Source organism: Camellia sinensis, chromosome 5 (assembly GCF_055761805.1).
Source record: "Camellia sinensis isolate YWXY chromosome 5, ASM5576180v1, whole genome shotgun sequence".
Classification (NCBI taxonomy): Eukaryota; Viridiplantae; Streptophyta; class Magnoliopsida; order Ericales; family Theaceae; genus Camellia; species Camellia sinensis.
Genome location: NC_138965.1, coordinates 11,618,701 through 11,635,259, shown reverse-complemented (window position 1 = coordinate 11,635,259; position 16,559 = coordinate 11,618,701). Strand labels below are relative to the sequence as shown.

The 16,559-nt window shown below is 39.2% G+C and overlaps 1 pseudogene; it reads left to right on the top strand.

The window, feature by feature from the left end:
* Positions 1-5,034: 5,034 nt before the first annotated feature.
* On the top strand, positions 5,035-10,977 carry LOC145791220 (uncharacterized; annotated as a pseudogene).
* The last annotated feature ends 5,582 nt before the right edge of the window (positions 10,978-16,559 follow it).

Below are 16,559 nucleotides of genomic sequence, written 5' to 3'. Positions count from 1 at the left end.
TCAGGACCCATGCCCCTATTACACCTCCAAGAAAGGACAATTTGAGCCCATTTTGACTGGGACAGTTTGCCAAACTTATCTTCGTAGTCGGCATTAGTGCTCTTTAATTATCGGCATTTGAACCTCAGCACGCCATCCACTCAGCAAATATACTACTCGGCATAATAACTCTTAACCCAGTGGGCCTGGTCATGTATGGGCCTAATTACCCATCGGCGATGGGCTTAAGTTCTGTTTGCAGAATGTATAATCTTTTACTCGACTCCCACAATATGGACATCCAATTTGTAAATCCAATCCAATCTTTTTTCTTTTTCTTTTTTTTCTCTGGGCTGTTGCAAAAAGATTTCTTGGTCTAGTAGGAAGGAAAAATGTAATTTTTTCCCATCATCTCTGTTTGTTCCATTTCTTTTTATCTTATTTTGCTTTGGAAATTCTTGCATTTCGCTACCTATGACTTGCAGTTGTTGTTGCTTTCCTTCTTCTATATATTGTTGCCATAATATACACCTTATAATTAAAGAATAAAGTAACATAACTCTATACTTTTTGAGTTATAACTAAAAATAAATAAAAAATCATACCTAAATACTACATAAGACATAATCAAAAATTTCATGAGTTATAACCATAATATTGTCATAACTAAAAAAGAAAATTGGTCATAATAATTAAAGAAGAGGTGTATATGGTACACCCCTTTCAAAGGGTGTGTATATTAGAATTTCCCACATATATATATATATGTGTGTGTGTGTGTGTGTGTGTGTGTGTGTGTGTGTGTGTGTGTGTGTGTGTGTGTGTGTGTGATTGTTAAGGTTTGGTTTGATTGATTCTCTATATTGCTATAATATATCTATCTATCTATCTATCTATCTATCCATCTGTGTATGTGATTAATAGTTAAGGTTTGGTTTGATTTGATTTTGATGAGATGAGATCTGTGTCGTATTGTAAGATTTGAATATGAATTTGTGATGGTATGACAGGTATGAGGTGAGAAAGAAATGATAGGTAAGAGAGATGAGTTTAGATATCTAGCCTATTATTTCAGTTTTCATATAAAATTGGATTCAGATAATAATCAGATCAGATCAGATTTATCCGAATCCGGTCCATTTAATTTCGGATTATGCGGATTCTGGGTAATTGAGTAATCAGCTTCGGATATACATAAACGGATCGGGTTAATCAGATCGGTTTCGAATCCACTGATAGGCCTCCATCACCTCTACCACCATAACCACCTTGATGGGTCGTTTCACACACCAAAATTAAACACTAAACTATACCAAATTCCTTAGAATAATGGTAAGTCCAGGTATCGATCCACAGGGACAAACTAGAAATTAAACTAATTTGATTGTTAGATTCCTAAATTAATTTTGATAAAAAGATTGATTGTTCATAACCTAATAGTAATTAAATTAAACAAAGCAAATAAACTAGCAATTCTAAATAAAGATGAATTTATTGATTTGGGAAAAAATCTAGGGCAATGAGTTCACCACTAGTTACGTAAATAAGGTTTCAATTTGAAATCAATTATGCTACGGTTCGAACTAAATAATACCTCGCAATTACAAGTTCGAAGCATTTATCAAGAGAGTTATCACGTTCCATGTATAGACATGAACCATCTTAAGTAGTACGAATCGTTCGCTCTAAACTAGGGTAGCAAAATGGCTCGTCCCTCGTAGTATGACTCGTCTCATAACTTGAATATGAAAGAAAAAAAAAAACCATTGTATGTAAATCATTCATGATTAAGGCCAAATTATACATCATTGAGGCCGTTAATTAGGATTTCTTAACTTCACTTGCTTGTCCAACTGTATACTTTATGTGTGCTGAATGTCAATCAGGTTGTACATAGTCCGGGCATAAAATGGGCAAAAAGGACAGAATTTGGAGAGAGTTGACTTTTTCCGCACGTGCGTTGACTTTTCCTGCACGTGCGTTGACTTTGCCGCACGTGCGTTGATTTTGCCGCACGTGCGTTGACTTTTTCTGGGAAAACATGCCCGATGTTTTAAACCTGTTTGGAAGAGATCAGAAGTATAAATAGGTGAGGAAAAGGCTGGAATAGGGTTCGGAAGTTGTTTTTGTAAAGAAAAAGAGGCTAGGGTTTGGAAAGAAAGGAATTTGAAGCTTCAAGCATGGCGACCATGGTGGCTTCTTCTCCATCTATCTCCTTCCACTCCTCCATGAGTGGCTAGTCTCCTTTTCTAGGGTTTGATGAAACCTTAGCCATGTAATCTGTTTTTCCTTTTGATTTTCAGTTATGTAAAGATTTGAACAATTATATGGTGTTTTAGAAGTTTTATATATAATTTTTATTATCTCTTCAAGTATTCGGCTTTCTGTGATTGTTGAATGTCTTCCATACATAAGTTTTCTACTCTTTCACATTCAAGGTATGAGACGAACCATACTACGAGGGACGAGTCGTGTCACTACCTTAGTTTAGAGTGAACAATTTGTACTACTTGAGATGGTTCGTGTTCGTACATTGAACGTGATGATTTTCTTGTTAAATGCTTTGAACTTGTTGTTGCAAAGCATTATTTCGTTCGAACCATAACATAATTGTTTTCAATTGGAAACCCTATTTACGTGACTAGTGGTAGACTTTTTGCCCTAGGTTTTTTCCCAAATCAATAAATCCAATTTTATTTATAATTGATAATTTAATTATTTAGTTTAATTTATTCGTTATTAAATTAGGTTATGATCAATCAATCTTTTCATCAAAATTAATTTAGGAATTTAACAATTAAATTAGTTTAATTTGACAATTGTCCCTGTGGATCGATACCTGGACTTGCCATTATGCTAAAAGAATTTGGTGTAGTTTAGTGTTTACTTTTGGTGTGTTCAACAACCACCAAATTTTGGCACCATTGTTGGAGACTTCTGGTGAAATTAGTTAATTTAAAGTTACATTCTTATTTTAATTTTTAGTTTAGGATTTTATGTTTTTGTGTTGCTAAGTGTGCAGAGCGTTTGTAATTGGAGCTATCATCGAAGTTCAAGCGGAGCACAACCGAGCTTTAAAAAAAAAAAAAAACCACAGCACTAAAGTGCGTAAACAGAAGCAAACACTCGCAAGCAAAGCACCAAAGTGCTAAAAAGAAAGACAAAGCTCAATTAGAGGTTGGAGGCAACGTCTACACATCAAGCACCCGCAAGACGAGTAAAGCGTTTTCGTTAAACCGCTGTGAGTATTTCTCCCTTTGGTATTTTGCTTTCATAACTTAGTGCATAGAGTCGAAAATTTTTGTGTATATGTGGGTAGTGTATGCACGGGCGCCGTTCTTGTCGCCCTGAATTGTGGAGTTTGGACCTTGAACTAGAAATGACTCTTAGGAGACTTAGGGCCTCTGCTCGTGTTTCTAGGCTTGAATATTCATATTCATACATTGAGCCATTAGAGATGGCGAATCTAGATGTCCCGAATGTGCCTAACCGGACCCTTAAGGATTATTTTACACCCACTGCATATACATCACCATCATGCATCCAATTACCCAACACCACTGCTGCTCATTATGAGATTAAGTCCAGCACCATACAAATGCTCCCATCATTCCATGGACTAACTCATGATGATCCTTACAAACATTTGAATGAATTTCTGAAAATTTTCTCGACAGCGAGGATCTAGAATTTCACAAATGAGGCCTTAATGATGCGATTGTTTCCATTCTCATTAAAGGATAAAGCCAAACACTAGCTGAATTCCTTACCTACTAATTCAATCACAACTTGGGACCAATTACAGCAACAGTTCTTGGAGAAGTACTTTCCCATAGGTAAAACCAACCAACTTAGGCGAGCTATCACAAACTTTGCTCAAATGGATGGCGAGCAATTCCATGAGACTTGGGAAAGACTTCGAGACCTTCTCCAGCAGTGTCCCTACCACCAGGTGCCTGATTGGTAACTTGTTCAAATATGTTATTATGGTTTAACTAAGCCACACCACCAAATGGTGGATTAATCCTGTGGTGGGACATTCATTCCAAGTGATAATTCCCTTCACCATGCCTCCGCAGCCCGGCAAGTTCGACAACCAGTAGTTGGAGCACCGAAAAGATAGGGCATTTATGAGGTCGGGCAAAACCTAGAGTTAGCCCAACAAATAGAGGCATTGTCCCACAAAATGGACCAATTATTAGCTGCGGGACATGCCCCTACCCAGCAAGATCAGCCTTAATTTCGAGAGGCATGTGTTATTTGTGCGAGCCCTGCTCATGACTTGAGTGAGTGCCCTTCGGCATCACAATTTCCGGAGTTAGTCCAAGAGCATGTGAATGCGACTCAAGGGTTCTCCAACCCGGGTAATGATTCATACTCCAACACATACAGTCTGGGATGGAGAAATCACCCTAATTTTTCATGGAGACCCCCTTCACAAGGCACTTCTTACAATCCTCCACCACTAAGGCAAAATTTTAATAATTTTGCCAATCAATCATCTTACCGACCACCGCAACCTTATCGACCCCCACAACCATACCGGCAACCACAACCCCCGCCTGTTCCTCAAGGCAACTTAGCCTTTGAGACTCAGGTGTTAGAAGTTCTCTCAGAACTTAAGGGGTTAGCACCAGTAGTTCACTCCCATACTCACTCCATTGCCAAGCTAGAGAACCAACTGGGTCAAATGGCTAACAACATGAATCGGAGAGAGGAGGGAAAATTACCAAGTCAAACTGTGGCCAACCCTAAGGGAAAATACGGGCAGAGAGTTCGGGTAGGAATGGGAAGCACCATGAGCAGGTGCAAGCGGTGATTACTTTGAGAAGTGGAAGGGAGTTAGAGCCTTAGTTAATTGCGTCTGATACAACTAGAACTAAGAAGGGTGACCACGGTGGTACACCCAATGAGAGCAAGGATGGGGAGGAAACACTTAAGAGGGATGACTTAGTCCCTAGCCTTTCACATGAGCCCAAGACACCATATGTGCCTAAGGCAACCTTTCCCCAATGCCTTGATACACCGTCCCCTTTTAATAAGAAGACGGCATCTATGGAAGTAATGATGGAGGTCTTTAAACAGGTAAAAATCAACCTCCCCTTGTTGGAGGCGATTAAGCAAGTACCTTCCTATGCCAAATTTTTGAAGGACCTTTGTACGCAAAAGCGTAAATCTAGGACACACATGTCCCAAAAGGTCCTACTCACGAAGCAAGTAAACTCCATCTTGTTGAATGACACACCTCCTAAGCTTAAGGACCCGGGTGCCCCAACCATTGCATGCATTATAGGGGACCATTTCATTGATAGGGCCTTATTAGATTTAGGGGCGAGTGCCAATTTGTTGCTGTACTCTGTGTACAAGGAATTTGGGCTTGGTGAGTTGAAGCCCATTACTGTTACTCTCCAGTTGGCTGACCGGTCCCTCAAAGTGCCACGTGGCATGAATGAGGATGTGCTAGTAAAGGTTGATAGGTTTTACTTCCCTGTTGACTTTTTGGTGTTAGATATGGAACTGGTAGCCAGTCATAGAAAACAAATCCCGGTGATCTTAGGTCGACCTTTCTTGGCTACGGCCAATGCATGCATTAATTGTCGTACCGGGGTGATGGAAGTTTCATTTGGTCACATGCAAGTGAAAATTAATGTTTTCCAAGCATCCAACAACCCCATGAGAGAGAGGAGTGCTTATTTGTGGATGTTGTGAATGAGGTTGTGGAGGAAGTTTTGCCCTCCATTCTTGTAGAGGACCCTTTAGAGGCTTGTCTAGCTCATTTTGGGTTTGAAAATTTTGATATTGATGGGTCGGTTGAGGAGGTGAATGTCTTGCTTAATTATTCTTCTCCACCGAATTTTCCTCCGTGGAAAGCCCAGTTTGAGTCACTTCCTCCTCTGTCGAGAGGGCCTGTCATACCATCTTTAGTCACACCACCTACACTTGAGTTGAAGCCACTCCCGGCCATACTCCAGTATGTATTTTTAGGGCCCTAGGATACTTAACCAGTCGTCATTGCATCTGACTTGACTACAGAGCAAAAGAGTCAGTTAATGAGTGTTCTCATGGCACATCGGAGTGCTATAGGGTGGTCAGTGGCTGATTTGAAAGGGATAGATCGCTCCATGTGTATGCATTATATACACCTAGAGGAGGACACCAAACCTTCTCGTGAAATGCAACGGAGACTTAATCCTAATATGAAAGAGGTGGTGAAAAAGGAGGTATTGAAATTGTTGGATGTAGGTATTATATACCCCATCTCGGATAGCAAGTGGGTGAGTCCCACACAAGTGGTGCCCAAGAAATCGGGCATCACTGTTGTTGAGAATGAGAGAGGAGAGTTAGTCCCCACACGAACCACTACTGGGTGGCGAGTGTGCATTGATTATAAGAGACTGAATTCCTCGACTAGGAAAGATCATTTTCCCTTACCTTTTATTGATCAAATCCTAGAGGGGTTAACGGGGCAGGGTTTCTACTGTTTTCTTGATGGTTATTTGGGATATAATTAAGTCCCAGTGTACCTCGCTGACCAGGAAAAGACCACATTCACATGCCCTTTTGGCACTTTTGCTTACAGGCACATGCCCTTTGGGCTATGTAATGCACCGGCCACTTTTTAACGGTGTATGATGGCCATTTTCTCCGATATGGTGGAGAAATTCTTAACGGTTTTCATGGATGATTTTTCGGTGTTTGGACCGTCTTTTGAGGAATGCCTTAGGAACTTGACTAGAGTGATGGAACGATGTACTGAGGCAAACCTAATTTTGAGTTGGGAAAAGAGCCATTTTATGGTTCGTGAGGGTATAGTGTTGGGACACATTGTGTCCCCTCGATGTATAGAGGTAGACAAGGCTAAGGTTGATCTCATTGCAGGCCTTTCTCCACCCAATTCTGTGCGTCAAATTAGGTCTTTCTTAGGGCATGCAGGTTTTTACCGTAGGTTCATCAAAGACTTTAGTAAGATGTCACGTCCTTTGCATAGTTTACTGGTTAAGGACGCGCCTTTTATCTTTGATGAGGCATGCTTAAAGGCATTTGAAACACTAAGAATGGCCTTGACCATCACCCCAATCATGAAATCACCAGATTGGTCGCTTCCCTTTGAAATCATGTGTGATGCCTTTGATTATGCTGTCGGGGCTGTGTTGGGCCAAAGGGTCAATAAGGCACAATTTTCTATATACTATGCTAGTCGCAGTCTCTCGGATGCACAATTGAACTATACTACCACCGAGAAAGAGTTGCTAGCTGTGGTCTTTGCCTTAGATAAATTCCGGTCATATCTCCTAGGTTCCAGAGTCATAGTCTTCACTGATCATGCTGCTTTGCGGTATGTATTATCAAAGAAAGAGACCAAACCTAGGTTAATAAGATGGATTTTGTTGCTTCAGGAATTTGACCTAGAGATCCAAGATAAGAAAGGATCTGAGAATGTGGTGGCAGATCACCTCTCCCGAATCCTCATTGAGTATACTAGTGACCTTTTATTTTGCATGATTCATTTCCGGACGAACAACTCCTTGAGCTGTCACGAGCGAGCCCCCCGTGGTTTGCACATATTGTGAATTACTTGGCGATTGGGAAAATTTCGCAAAATTGGTCTAAACAAGACAAAGATCGATTCTTTTTGCAGGTCAGGTATTATTTTTGAGAGGATCCAGAGTTGTTTAAATATTGCTCCGACCAAGTGATCCGATGGTGTGTGCCAGAAAGTGAGGTGCATAGCATTCTTACATTTTGACATTCTTTTGCATGTGGCGATCATTTTAGTGGGCATAAAACGGCCGCCAAGATTTTACAGAGCAGGTTTTATTGGCCCACAATTTTTAAAGATGCCCATCAATTTTGTAGAACTTGTTTACGTTGTCAGCAAATGGGTTCGATATCTTGGCGTGACATGATGCCAATGTCCCCTATTCTTGTGGTAGAGATATTTGATGTTTGGGGGATTGATTTTATTGGACCTTTCTGATCGTCATTCGGGTTTGAGTATATTCTATTGGCAGTAGATTATGTGTCTAAGTGGGTGGAGGCGATAGCTACCCGAACAAACGATCATAGAGGGGTAATCAAATTTTTGCATGAAAATATCTTTAGTCGTTTTGGGTTTCCTAGAGCCATAATAAATGATCAGGGTACGCATTTTTGTAACCGGTTCTTTGAGTCGATAGTCAAGAAATACTCTATCACTCATAAAGTTGGCACTTCATACCACCCTCAAACTAGTGGCCAAGTAGAAGTCTCAAATAGGGAGGTAAAGCACATAATAGAGAAAACGGTGAGGCCAGATAGGAAAGATTGGTCACAACGGTTGATTGATACATTATGGGCCTACCGCACTGCTTATAAGACACCCATTGGGATGTCATCATATAGGGCGGTGTTTGGCATAGCTTGCCATCTCCCGGTTGAACTCGAGTACCGAGCATTGTGGGCCATAAAGAAGTTTAACTTTGATATGGCCGCGGCTAGGCTTAACCGGAAATTGAAACTCAATGAGTTGGAGGAAATCCAGAATGATGCATATGAGAGTTCGAGAATTTTTAAAACTCGGACTAAAGAATTCCATGACAAGCACATTAATAGAAAATCCTTCGAACCCTGCCAAAAAGTGTGGCCTTTTAACTCAAAATTGAGACTCTTTCCGAGTAAGCTTAGATCAAGATGAGATGGTCCCTTTGTGGTTGTTAAGGCATTTATTTATGGCGCCGTTGAGGTGCAAGATCCGAAGACTGGCTACACTTTCGAAGTGAATGGCCAAAGACTGAAGCCATATATAGAGGGGATTGGGAATGGGGAAATAATTGAGTCCATTGCTTTGATGGACCCTTTTTACTATGATTGATAGATTGATTTCTTGTTCTCTTTTCTTTCCCTTATATTATATTCTGCTTTTCTTTGTTCATGTTGTGCTTTATTTACGTCTAGGAGACTTTAAATCCTCTAAAGGTGTAATTCCTTTGGTGTTAGCCGTGCCCGAACGGCATCTGACGGTCTGGTATAGCCATCTAACCGTGTTTGTAGCGAGTTCCTAAGAGACCAACTGAGACGGTGGAAACTAAAGTTTGAATGGCAAAGCCTAGAACACAAAGGTTTGGAATTTCCGAGACTAGAGTCTGGTTTAAATACCCAGGGGTGTGGAGATTGCTTCAAAACTACCCCGGCTTCAACTCTGTATAGCAGCCCCATAGGTTGAGGTAGTTTTATGCGCCTCGATTCTGGATACCGAATCAACCTAGTCTGTCACCCTGTTGGAGAATAGGGAAAGTTACAAACACAGTTAGGGAGAAAAATAGTACCCGTGGTTTTCGCATGAAGATTATACCTTTAGTGGGCATTCCGTTATTTTCTTATGTGCTATATTTATTCCGGATGTCAAATGAAGGTAGAAATAGTTTAGCATGCTTTGGGTGGTACTCGTTTTTTAATTTCTTTTCTTTAATCTTTTAAAAATATACATATACATATACATAGAGTTAAAAAAAAAAAATCCCGCACGTGCGGCACCACCTACGCACGTGTGGCAAAAATTTCAATCCTCAAATTGAGTACTGCTTAAAAAGCAGGTGCGCGGGGGCGTGCGGGGTGTGCGTCCGCACGTGCGGCATACACTCCCGCACGTAAGGCAATTTCTGAAAAAAAAAAAAATTCTGCAGATTTTGTTTTGTATATTTATTATTATTATTTTTATTTATTTACTTATTTCAAATAAATGAATAAATAAATTATAAATAAAACTAAGAAAATATACTATTTTATTTCTTTATTTATTTATATTTTAAAAAAATTATTTCTTTGTCAACTTCTTTTATTTATTTTATTCTATTTATTTTCGTTTTTTTTTTTTAAAAAAAGTGCCCTTATCAACACCTAACACAATCACTCTCACAATTAGATTCTCTCTCCACCTCTTATCCATCTCTATATCTCTCTCTCTCTCACAACCCCACAAACTTACAATCACCATCTTCTTCTTTCTTTTTCTTTCCTTCTTCTTCTTCTTCTTCTTCTTTTTCTTTCTTCTTTCTTCTTCCTCACCGCCGGCATCACTATTTCCTCTCCGTCCGACGAACCTCCGGTGACCACCATTTTTTCCAGCGAATATTCATTCTTTTTCTCTCTTTCTCCACTTTTTCAAGGTAATTTTTTCTTTGTGTGGGTGTAGGAGTCAATTTGTAGAATCTTTGTCTTTGCTTGTTGTTGATTTGGTTCTAACTTGACCAAAAAAAAAACCAAAAAAAAAAAAAAAAAATCGCATGGAGAAGACGACCGCCGCACGTGCGGCCATCTCCGGCGCACATACGGCCAAGCACACACAAAAAAAAAAAAAATGTTTAGTTGTTTGTTTATTTTATTTATTTAGTTGTTTCATTTTTTTTAATTAATTAATTCTTTGCTCTTTATTAGTTTATTTTATAGTTGATAGTTTAGGTTATTTAAATAGTTTAGTTCTGTTAGTTTAATTATTTAGTCATTAGTGAATTAAAAAAAAAAGGGTTTAGTTTAATTTAGTTTCTATTGTTTTATTTTCTTAATTCATTCTATTTTATAGTTTAGTCATTAGTTATGCTAGTTTAATTATTTAGTCTTTAGTTATTTAGTCATTATTTAGTGTATTTCTTTTAGTTTATATATATTTATATATTAAAAAAAATGGTGCGAATTGCATGTGGTACATCAGTAGGCAGACTTGTGCTTTAATAATTTATTTTATTCTCATATTGGTTCCACGGGTATGTGTCTATTTGTTGTTGGTGTGTGCAGGACACAAGTCGACGTATTTCTGCTCGGGCCTCCAAAAAGGCCAGAGGTTCCACCTCCTCGGCGCCACTGTCGCCACCGTCACCACCATCCTCACCACCACCACCGGGTGACCTACCGCAGTCGGAGTGGGCTTCACGTCCGTTTCACAAGCTCACACAATTCAACATTCCACATTTTCAGGGTGATCCGGCCACTTCTTGGGCTGTTGAGCAGCTCCAACTCCAGTAGCAGTTAGGCCTTTGCACGATTACAACACTTACTTATCCTCGTCTGGTACGACTATTCTACCAGAACCTGTATGAGTCACTCACTGAGGAGGGACTGCTATCTATTATTGATGGTCATCTCGTTTGCGTCACTGAAGCCATGATTACCACCATGTTAGGATTCTTTTCCAAGATGGAACACCAGTCCTTCCCGGAAGTTGAGGACCTACAACCCATACACAACCTTATCCGAGAGTACTTCCAGGGAGCCCACGGTGATGCGAGTTATACATGCTTGCGCCAGAGCAAGCTGCCTAGTCGCTTGCTATTCATTGATTTCGTGATCCATAAGAATGCCCTTCCACTAGGGCATAGGGTTAAGCGTCGTTTGGAGTTTGTTCGGATCTTACATGAGTATCAGCACGGTTATCAGGTCCCGCTTGAGCACATCATCTGGATGCATATGCGCAAATTTCTACAAGAGGCAGTTCGGCCTCAACCTATGCAGAACCTGACTTGGCCCCTGCCATATGCCAACATGCTCACACTCGTCTTTCAACTGAACGGCCTCCCCATTGCTTCAAATGAGGAGATTGATCGAGCTTATCTGACTTTCAGCCAGCGTGAATGGCAGCATAGCATATCTCGCTTTCCGTAGTAGGTTGGTGCCCCGGATAATGAGGCCCAGGACCCCGTCCCTAACCACCCGCCTCAACCTATTCCCCCCGTGCCTCCCTAAGGGGACCCACTCTACATGACTCACGAGGAGTACTTACAGTTTTAGCACTCTGTGGATCAGGTCCACAGTACTCTTCGTGATCACCACCAGAGTCTTATGGGGTTGTGCACTGATTTTCAGGCGCATTGAGACTATTCTCAGGCGGTCTTCGACCAACTACACGCTCGCCAGCTCGACATCCAGTAGTCAGTTGCATCACTACAACTGCTCGGCTAACGGGTTCAAGATGAAGCCTTTGAGACGCGATCTTTGATGCACGCCTTGTTTGCCCAGCATTTCCCGCCACCACCGCCACAGGATTCTCCGTAGTACCCATTGTATATTGCTTTATCTTTTTTATTTTAATTTTTATTTCTTTTTAGTTATTTATTCTTCTCCAAAAAAATAAAATAAAATAAAATAAAAAATAAAAAATGTGAAGTGTGTGTGTGTGTGTGTGTTACTATATGCCTACCTGGATGTGCACCTACAATCTCTGGTAATCTTCTCTTATTTCTCTTTACTTTTTCATTGAGGACAATGTCATAGTGTTACTATATGCCTACCTGGATGTGCACCTACAATCTCTGGTAATCTTCTCTCATTTCTCTTTACTTTTCCATTGAGGACAATGTCATATTCAAGTTGGGGGATGAGAGTTGTATTTTCTTTTGTGCATTTCTATTTGGCTCAATCATTTATGCTTATACATGTTTCACTTGATTGCATTACTTCACTGATATGACTTGTTGCTAGTAGGGTGATGATATTTGTATAGGTTAATTGGGGAGCATAGTAGACTTGTGTGAAAAAAATTTATTGGGTAGATACTTGCATGTGATGTTTGCACTAGCGGAGTCATTTGTGCTTGTGGTATTAGTACATTTGTCATAAGTATGCCTTAATTCACATGAACACACTCTCATAGCAGTGACCTCTTTATTATAATCCCTAGTTTATATCATTGATAATAGCTAGGGTTGCAGAAAAGAATAAATGAGGAGCCAAGATTCTCTTAAAAAAAAATAAAAATACTTGACTTGTTTGGGTTTGTAGCTTTTTTAACTCAAGTTATTAAGTCCGTAGGGTTGTCTTTACACCTAGTTCCCTAAAATCGTCTGGTTTGGGAGTCATTGGCCTAATACTTGCTACATGGGTTAATTAGAAAGCTTAAGGAACTTAGACATTGCACAGTTAAGGAAAAAAATAAGAAGAATGACTTGTTCAGATTCGTAAGCTTTTCAACTCGAGTTATTAAGGCTGTAGGGGTGTCTCTACACCTAGTGCCCTAAAACCATCTGGTTTGGGAGTCATTGGTCCAATACTTGCTACATGGGTTGATTAGAAAGCTTAATGGATTAGGACATTGCATAGACATCTTCAAAAAAAAAAAAAAAATAAATAAATAATTGAGAATCTTGGCTGCAACAGGTTAGTTTTTTTGTATATGTTGGGTGTTATTATGAGTTACACTGAGCTGTTATAGTGGACAGTTAACTAATATGGAGTTTGCACTTTACACTAAGGGTACTGATGATTTGTTTACTAACATGCACAAGCACAGAGGACTTTACTTTTGTATTAACTGAATTGTGGTTTTAACTCAAAAGGTTTCTTCATGCTTGTCCACTATACCTTTAATGACTCATTATGTTTTAATATCACACTGTAGTGGCACATAAGTTGATTGTTAGGTGGAGTAGTATGGTTAATTGTTGGGCATATATGACTATGAAAATGTTTGTGGGTATCATTTCTGGAAACCCTCACGAGACTTTACTCGTCCATTTGGGATAACTTTGTGGTTTAAATGCTTGTTGCATATGCTAAATGCAACCGTTTTTCCACGAAAGAAGAAATAGCTAGATTTTGTTTAATTTTATTTTATTTTTATTACTTGCTTGAGGACTAGCAAGTTGTAAGTTGGGGGATGTGATTAAGGCCGAATTGTACATCATTGAGGCTGTTAATTAGGATTTCTTAACTTCACTTGCTTGTCAAATTGTATACTTTATGTGTGTTGAATGTCAATCAGGTTATACATAATCAGAGCATAAAATGGGCAAAACGACAGAATTTGGAGAGAGTTGACTTTTTCACATGTGCGCTGACTTTTTCCGCACGTGCGTTAACTTTTTTTGGGAAAACGTGCCCGACGTTTTAAACCTGTTTGGAAGAGATCAGAAGTATAAATAGGCAAGGAAAAGGCTGGAATAGGGTTCGGAAGTTGTTTTTGTGAAGAAAAAGAGGCTAGGGTTTGGAAAGAAAGGAATTTGAAGCTTCAAGCACGGCTCCCACGGTGGCTTCCATCTACATCCTTCCACTCCTCCATGAGTGGCTACTCTCATTTTTTAGGGTTTTGATGAAACCCTAGCCATGTAATTAGTTTTTCTTTTCGATTTTCAATTATGTAAAGGTTTGAACAATTGTATGGTGTTTTAGAAGTTTTATATATAATTTTTATTATCTCTTCAAGTATTTGGCTTTCTGTGATTTTTGAATGTCTTCCATACATGAGTTTTCTATTCTTTCACATTCAAGGTATGAGACGAACCATACTACGAGGGACGAGTCGTGTCACTGCCTTAGTTTAGAGTGAACGATTCGTACTATTTGAGATGGTTCGTGCTCGTACATTGAACGTGATGATTTTCTTGTTAAATGCTTTGAACTTGTAGTTGCAAAGTATTATTTCGTTCGAACCGTGACATAATTTTTTTCAATTGGAAACCCTATTTACATGACTAGTGGTGGACTCTTTGCCCTAGGTTTTTCCCCAAATCAATAAATTCAATTTTATTTATAATTGATAATTTAATTATATAGTTTAATTTATTCGTTATTAAATTCGGTTATGATCAATCAATCTTTTCATCAAAATTAATTTAGGAATTTAACAATCAAATTAGTTTAATTTCACAATTGTCCCTGTGGATCGATGTAACAACCCCTATCCGTAATTAGCCACTAATCCGTATTTCATGATGTTAATGAGAGGATTAAAATAAATTATGTGTTTTGTAACGCCCTCAAAATTAACCCATTATATATATCATTGACATTCATTATTTAAGGAAGACAATCTATTAATTCATTCATCAGAGTATTACAAAATAAAGCATTATATGTATCATCGAATAAAATGCCCTACAGGCTTACATCTTTCCAAGCTAACACTTGGATACAAAAATATGAGTTCTAACTCAGTACAAGAAAAACCCTAGGCTTGAATGTTTACATGTACTAATAATTTAAGACAGTTAACTAAAAGTAGTCTTCTTCAATCCAGAAGCCAAACCCTCCCAAGCTAATTCCTTGGAGGTAGTTTATCACCTGAACCTGAAAATGATGTTCCCATAAAGGGTGAGCCACAGCCAAGTAGAAATATACTAAACCACATATAAGTAATGAATAAAGCAATAGCATTCAACAGATGGTTAACCAAGATAATCAATTACTTTATTTTACAGTCTCATGACACTATTGTCTAAGATACGTTTTACTTTCCAATTTTATCAACATGGCTCAGAACCTGGCCAAACTTACAACAGTGAATCACATATATCATATTCACAACCTTCCAATATCAACAAACAAATGAGACTCAAGCTCAAATCAAACACTTCATACTTCCAGATTGATACACATTTTAGTGCTGTATCAATAAAACACTTCTATATAAATAAGCACACATAAAAGTGATGCTAATGGAGTCCATCCCCTATCTCCTCCCAAACAAAATCCAGTTTAGAGGTCCATCCCCTATCTTCCCCTAAACCGTGGAGTACATCCCCTATCTCCTCCCACACACAAACAATGTATGCAAATGCAATGCTCAATCAATACACGTATTTTCTATATCAATGCCACAGTCAAAATTAATGACTTAACCAATGTGATTAGTTCCAGTTATTCCTAATCCACATGCAATGTCTACAACAATCATGACTATCCTCCACCGATAGCCCAAAACAGTTATTTCTAAACTGAAAACAACTATGTCCACAATTCAATAGACAAATGATTCAAATTATCCAATTATGCCATTTAATCAATGAATTCCCCAATTCCATGAATTTAACCATCTTTTCCCAATTCCATGAATTACTTATACAAATCAATTCAATAATTCAACCAAGGTTTTTCCCAAAATTTACCAAAGTATTCCCAACATATTAAAATACCAAAACTTAGAACATAACCTATAAAATGGAGTAGGAAATCCCTACCTCAAAGAAAACAACCCAAAAGGTGAAGAAAGAGATGAGTGCCCAAATACCAAAGTGCTTCAAATCGCCAAATGCTCAGATTAAATGGTAGCCCTTGCCTCACTCTATCTTTTTAATGAAGGATCTAGGGTAGAAACACACCCTAAGTGGATCAAATCTAAGAAAGAAGGTGAGTAGGGAGAGAGAGAAGTCGGACCTAGGGTTTGGAATCAAAAGAAAATGAAAAAGACTGATCAAATCCCACTACTGTGTATATAAACTGGACAGGCTCGCTCGAGCGAAGACTTGGTCGCTCGAGCGACCAGACACAGAGAAACTACGCTCGAGCCAAGGAATCCTTGCTCGAGCCAACAACTCAAATGCTCGCTCGAGCGAAAGAAAGCTCGGTCGAGCGAAGAACTCAAACCCTCAGGTCTGAACCCAGACACACGCTCGAGCGAAGGAACTATAGCTCGAGCGAAGGATGAACTAACTCGCTCGAGCGAAGAAAATCTCGCTCGAGCCAAGAATGCACAGCTACAGGTCCAACTCAAACACTACCTCTCGCTCGAGCGAACAACTCCTCGCTCGAGCGAAGAACCAAAAACCTGGACAGCAACACTTGGTTTCTAAACCCAACCAACCTGAAACAAACCTGCCTAACACATCCTATAATTC